We start from the raw sequence: 7,733 nt of genomic DNA, 5'->3' as shown, positions 1-7,733 counted from the left end.
ATAAAAAAAATGTTTATTCTCATCAGATGATGCTTCGGTGTAAAACATTACACAGTCTATATTAACTTTACCTCTGACAGCGAAACTTTGCCAGCATCTCGAAAATGTAGCGCATTCACTCCCGTTCTCACGCTTGCTGGAATGAATTATTCACAACATCCCTCATATCTCCTAAGCCGCTCCAGACGTCGAAACGAGATTTTGGCGAATGATAGCACACCAGGAGGGTACTTTGCCTGTTCATAAACACACTGAGCTTTCTTATCTATGGTGATATATCAGGAGTTGTACTTTCTATTTAATTTTTTTCAATCTAGCGACTGTAATTCTTAAAGAGTTATAGGCAGCTAGTGAAACAAGAGTTTCCTAGTATGAAAATAAACAGGAAATATTTTCTCTTGTGCTACCGTAAACTGAAACAATGATGTTTAATCAGACCCTCTGTTTCAGCATTCTGTCACAATAGCTGCTGCAAAAATGAGGTTGTGCAAATAATACTGTGTTTTGGCAAAAGAATTAGACTTAAACCTGTCAAAAAAAGAAATGTGGCCGATACTCATAAATGGTGATGCTTCTTCGAATGAGAAAAGGTTAACAAATGGCTCTGACCGCTATGGGACTTAACATCTGTGGTCATCAGTCCCCTAGAACTTAGAACTAATTAAACCTAACTAACCTAAGGACATCACACACATCCATGCCCGAGGCAGGATTCAAACCTGCGACCGTAGCGGTCACGCGGTTCCCGACTGAAGCGCCTAGAACCGCACGACCACGCCAGCCGTCAAAAGGTTAACGGTTCACAGAAGAATACGAGGGTTATTCGGAAAGTAAGGAACGATCAGTCGCGAAATGGAAACCACAGTGAAAATCAGATGACATTTTGCAGAGGTGTGTCTCTAGTATGCCTGTCGATCGCATTATGTCGTTCCTTTTAGTTCTGAGCACACAGGGAGCACATAAAGCTACATTAGTGTCTCCCGCCAAGTACGAGGGCCTGGTGAGAAATTTCGCCAGAAGCTATGCAGCCAACATTACATAATTGTCGTGCGGTTTCTACCTCAAGTCAATTCTCAGCCGCATCTGCAGTGGCAATGAAGATGCTCCTGCATCGTTTGCAATTGGAAATGTTTGATTACTCACAATATAGCCCGGAATTGCCGCCCTCTGAGTCTCATCTCTGCTCACATGAACCGCTGGCCATGAAGACAACAATTTGGCACAGACAACGAGCTGTAGGACAGCGCAGAGAATTAGCAGAAAGCACTGGCGACTGCCTCCTATAACGAGGGTATTGGAAAGTTGGTACAACGCTACGACAATCGTCTAAGTCGGATAGGCGACTATGAAGATAAGTAGCTTGAAGTCGTAGCTAACTGTTGCAAATAAAACAGTTTTGATTTTCACTATGGTCTACATTTCGCGACCTATCGTTCCTTACTTTCCGAATAGCCCTCGTAAATCACCAATTCTGTTGGAATTTTGGCGAATCCCATAACCCATCGTATTTTTAACACTGAGCAACTGGAGTGGAAACTTACCAAAGGACTTTATTCCTTTTCTCATCTGCGCAGTACTAAAATAATGACGAGCGTACCCTTCAGGCGGAATGCCACGCACATGCCAGATACTGGTTACTCACATTGTCAAACTGGCAATGTGTGATTGGCGAATAAAACAGTTGTTATTGAGAAAAGTAAACAATTGATATATGGCTCAACACAATGGTCAATGTTTCGTCAGCAGTTGGGAATAATGCGTGCGAAAGGAATGCTGAAGCTAGCCAAGTGTGCATCGTGAGAGGAAGAGTTCACGTCGTTCGAAAAATATTGTCGTGAAAGCAGATCTGCCTTTGTTAGCAGCACATTTCAACAAATTAAATATATCAAATTACCATGCTCTTTCAGGATACTCATACTTTCGGAATAATACCAACCACTACTTCATTTGTGTAGCCTGTTACATAATTAATTTATTTATGCTGATTGTTTATGCAACCACTGAAATGCTTTTTCTCGTCAGACGAGCCGATTAAAACGTCGTTACTCGTGAGGGCTTCTCGACTGTTTCTAGCTTACAGCGGAAATTTTATGTCCACATGTACGTAGTATAACGTCTCTCACTACATCCATACCCAAATAATAATAGTGAAACTTACGCACTTCATATCTCGGACTCTTTTTACCTGGACCACAAAGGGGTCATGCCTGTGAAAATTACGCCTGTTCGACTTTTTGCAACAGATCATAGAGATACGTCACCATAACAGGTAGCAAGCAGATAACTTTGTTTTACTTTCCTGGCTTGCTTCTAGATCACATGATTTTATAATATTCCTTATTTCCTTATTCACTACCTTCACGATGAATCGTCTGTCCCTTCTTACGATCTGAAAACACTGTGGAGGCAGAAGATTAAATTCCAGTGGCTAATAGCTCACCAGTTATTGAACTGTACATTGTTCTTGACAAATGAATAAACAAAACAAAGAAGTATACAGATATATGGTATGTAATTGAAAACTATTATGTACTAACGAAAAGAGGTGGAGCAATTAAACGACAAAAAACGAAACACTACTTAGTGACAATAAAATTAGGTATTCCGTATGGCTGACTTTTCGAGTGGGCAATACTTCCGCTGCCCATATGCGCTATGCCGAAGTGAGCATATGGCAGGACTACCTTCCAGCTCCCCGCCTCACCCCTAACGCAGTGCTCGCGTGGGGGGGGGGGGGGGGGGGGAACCACGAGAGAAACTGTGCCGCAATCACAAAGCAGCACAACCAAGCGAAGGCACGTATCGCGTCGCATCGTAATTTGCACCGTCCCATTTGCACCTGTGAAGTTACAAAGAAGCGCGCTGCGCTGCGCCGTGTCACACGCGCTATACACGCCTCAGTACAACAATTTCACTGGGTACCGACTTTCTAATTTTAGCAATAATTAGGGCTTTGTCTCGCCGCTGACCCTCAGAAATGGTATTCAGTTGTTCATCAACTGCTACTTGTCTGTCTGATACACATTGACTAAGGTTGGCATGAGCTATAGCTAGTTCGCTTAAACGAGATGTGACACTGTTGACGTCGGTTGAAACATCTTTTGTACAGTATGTTAAAGTTTTGGGGCTGCCTTTTAATTCTCCAGAGAGTGCTTTCTGATTGTTACTGAGAGCATATAAAGATTTTTGATGCTCTTCGAATTTGTGATTACGCTCTTCCAAATAAGTAGCATGTGCATCAAAACGTTCTGTAAGAGGTTCATGATTTTTAGAACATTTATCATTAAGTTCTTGAAAATGTTTAGTGAGAGTCTCGCTACTGTTTTTAATTTCGTCAGCACAGCGAGTATCTTGTTCATCAAAACGTTTATTATTTTCGTCAGATAATGTCTTAATAGCTTGCCACAGGCGCTCAAGATCTGATGGAGGAAAAGAGTGAGAATTGTTGGTTGGCAGAGAAAGCTGTTGAGTATTGGAATCGTCGCAAAAGTTTTGTCGAGCCTGGGTGTTGGATTTTGTCAAAAGTACTGGATATTCCATGTTTATCTGTGTGCAATTACTATTCTCAGAAAATAAAAGATCAGTATTACGACAAATATTGATATCGGAATGTTGAGTTACCTCAGAATCAAGAGTGTCTACAATGTTCGTATATTGACTATCTGGTTGCAAAGACACAGAATGTTGCATTATTACATCAGAAGCATGGTTAGTGTTAGTAGTAACAGAATGATCAGCGAAGGTATTTGTGCTGTCGGTTGCTTTTTGCAAATCAGGTCTTTGCGAATTCATCGTAGTGTGTGATTTGGTGACAAACGTACTACGCGGCATGATAACACAGAAATATAAAAACAAATCATAGGTGTAAAAGACAACCTCGAGGAAAATAATGTCAAAGCTGAAAGGCAAAACACAGTATTAGCAAAATATGTATTGCACTGAAGTACAAAAATAATTAAAACAGAGCATTATACAGTTTCTGACTGTTTCTCAAAATATTCCTACGTCACCCGTACTGTACATAGACGTCGACAAGTGAAAGTTATCTAAATAAATAAAAATATAGTGAAAGTTATCTAAAAAATAAAAATATTTCAAAAGTACTCTGTTTCTGATTGTAAGCTCTGAGCTGTAATAATAAATGAACTGTTGTAGAGAAACTTGTACTGTCGTAATGTGCAAGCAAAGCTGTGCTGTAGTATTAATTAATGGTCATCAGTATAAACGGCCTGAATAATGAAGCCTAGCGTAATTGGTTTTGCAAAATTGATCACAAAGAACTGTCTCTGAATAACATAAGTTAGCCCTGAATGAATAAATAAAAAAAGTTCAAATTTTTATTTTCTCTTTACCTCTATTCTGCACCAATCTGGTTAACGCGTTGCAGTACTGCTCTGTCTCGCGAGCCGTTGTGCTAAAGCTGTAGACTACTGCACCTTCACAGAGACACTCGAGAGGTGCAGTGAATTCTGTGTTAATTGCAAATCTAACTGTTTTTCGAACACATTTGGCTGCACGATCTATTAAAAATTGTAAGATAAAGGTTGGTAAGGAAATTAAATATGCATAAATGCTAACACTATGTTTATAATATATTGAGAAACAGTGCTCAAGCCACATTTTAAATTCCTGAAGTTCTTAACATCTAAACAATACACTTCCATATCTTTCAAACCTAACAACCCTCAGTACAGTAACCAAGCTAGTCCGGTGACGCAGCAATAGCGAAGAAAAGGTAACATCATTGTAACATTTCCCTGATATTCCTTTAGACTTCCTCCTTCACAAAAAATTCATTGATAAATTGAAGCTTTAAATTTGAAATATGATATTGCCATTGCTTACTCACTCTAACATTGCTTAACATTATCTCCTTCACTCTACCACAGCTAAACTTTTATTGCTCTCTCTATCAAAGCTTAACATTGACTGCTCGACAACGCCCCCGCGTACATCAAAGATACTACCGTATCTTTACTTCTGCGATACAGCTTTACAACGTCGCTGTTCGCTCACAGTCGATTCAGATACCAAAATTCTACATGACAGCTATCATTGTGAGCGAGAGAATGAATTTCGTTTCTCCCCTGGCCACCACAGTCGCTAGATGAAAGTATTATTGAGTCTTTGTGGTGTGCGCCTTTGTTTTAACGATTTCCACCCCACGTCCCGTGTCACGTACGTGACATTCCCTCCCCTATATCTCGATAATACAAAGCGTACTGCCCTTCTTACTTTTTCGTCTCTGTGACAACGCAAGGTCTCATACAATTCTGCGCAAGTGAAAGGAGCTCACAAAATTCCACTGGACCGTTCTTCCTCATCCACTGTACAGCACCTTCCGATTTAAGTCATTTTGGTCTGATGAAGGGTACACTCCGCGGGAAGCAGCGCGTGGATGACGATGAAGTTACTGCTGCAACAAGACGTTGGTTGCGACGTATACATAATATAATCTCCGTTCAATGTGACCGCTTTAAATCACGTTACTGGGAGGGCTCTAGTGGAGCCATGCGGACATACAGGCTCTCGCAGTAAGGTGATGTAAAGGGGTCACATTGAACGGAGATTATGCCTAAAACAGGGTTCTCTAGCCAAAAGAATGGGGAATAATGTGGTGTGTTGAAATCCTGAATAAAACCTACCTGATCTCAGAAAAAAATGTGTTCCCTAAATTCGTCTGTCGTTCCCCAAAACCACTCAAGGCAAATCCGAGGAGCGTTCCATTGAAATGGGTGAGAATGCTTAAGTTCCCCATCCATAAGCATTGCGAGATTTAGCTTCATCTTTAATTAGGTCTACGCCGACCGGACGTCTAACCATAATCTTTCCCTTTTTGTCATTTTGTCAAAGCTGAGCACAGATACATTACTGGAGCTTGGAGTGCGCACCATCTATGGAATTCAGTAAGAAAACAATTCCAATGTCTGATCTGTGTTGTACATCGTATACTCAGTTTCAACCAAGAAACAACTACCTAGAATAACTGATTATCATTCATTCATTCACGCATTGTGTTTCGTGTAAAACATCATGCAAGGGAGATTTCACGGATTTGTAAGAACTCATACAGGGGATGGACAAAAATATGGATACACCAGACACACAACACAATACCATGACTCATGCGGCGTACGATTCCAGTCGCCTCCAAACCGGTAAATAAATCTGCGGCATAGTTTTCGTGGAATTTTACACTTTTATTCCTGCTAAATATTGGCAAGTTCATGTAATGATGACAGAGGTGGATAGCGATCATCCCTCTCTCCAAACTAGGCCACAAAAACTTAATATTATTGGGATCTGGTGACTTTGGCAGCCAGGGGAAATGTGACAATTCATCCTCGTGCTCATAAAACCGCGCGAGCTGAGCGGACAGGAGCCCAGTCACCTTGGAACACAGCGTCATCATCGGGGAACAAACGTTGTACTATGGCATCATTACCCAAAATGGCCAATAACCCTTAGCAATAATACGAAGTTGCAGAGTAACCATGGGGCCAATGGAAGACCACGATGTAACTGTTTAAATCATCACCGAATCCCCGCCGTGTACCATTCTTGGGACGCAAACTCTCCCAGAAGTTGGAAACAGTGCGAAAAAGACCCATGCGACTAAATGGCTTTCTTCGATTGCCTCATAAACCACGTTTTATTGATGTGGCACTACGTTTTCGTGTTAAGGGCATTTTCATCTCTGATGGGTGGTTTTGGAATTCCTGTTCACCCTGTAATTGGTGAGTGCATTACAATGGAGCTAAGTGGATGCGAACGCGGGCACATCTTTGGTGTTCCTAGTAGGGTGCTTCCATAACGAAGGTATATGCAGTGTTTCGTATTTCAAAAGGCACCGTATCGAAGATCATTTATACTGCCTACTGAGAAAGTGGAAAAAGCCCTCATCAACTAAGTCACGAAAGTGTTCTGAGTGATTGTGACAGACGGACATTGAAGAGGACTGTGATCAAAAAGAAGGGTACGACGCTGCAAAACAGAATGTGGCACTTACGAGCCATGTCAACATCAAAACAACATGAAGAGAGATCTTATGAACGGTATAAATATTCTACAGGCGCCTTTTGAAACATCAAACACTTCCAATATCTTGGTTACGGAAGCACACACCAGACGAATACCTACAATTTGCCCACGTTCGTATCCACTTAGTTCCTACACAACGCACCCACAACTACAAAGAACACTGCCTACCACAAGTGGCACTTTCAACGTATTGACGGAATTTCACAGGTGTCGTTCGTGGTCAAATACAAGAGCGCCACCTACAGATTTGACTATCTTCCGTGTTAACGTTCAAGCATGCACTTCTCGCAGTGTTTCCATAGTTTTGTCCAACACTTGTACTATACTAGAAAGTAGAACCTGCCAATAAGGTCGATTCTGTATACTGACAACATATAATGACCAGTGCTAATAATTTTACACTGATATCTTCAAGTATTACACTGAAGAACCAAAGAAACTGCTACACATGATTAATACCGTGTAGAGCCAACGCGGTATGCAGAAGTGCCACAACACAACGTGGTAAGCCTCGACCTATGTTTGAAGCAATGATGGATGGCACTGACACCATGAATACAGCAGGGCTCTCCACAAATCCGTAAGAGTACAGGGCGTGGAGATATCTTCCGAACAGTACATTGGAAATCATTCCAGAAATGCTCAATAATGTTCACGTCTGGAGAGTTTGGTGGCCAACGGAAGTGTTCAAA

Source organism: Schistocerca cancellata, chromosome 6 (genome assembly GCF_023864275.1).
Source record: "Schistocerca cancellata isolate TAMUIC-IGC-003103 chromosome 6, iqSchCanc2.1, whole genome shotgun sequence".
In the NCBI taxonomy this organism is placed as follows: Eukaryota; Metazoa; Arthropoda; class Insecta; order Orthoptera; family Acrididae; genus Schistocerca; species Schistocerca cancellata.
Note: the sequence above shows the minus strand (reverse complement) of the source record.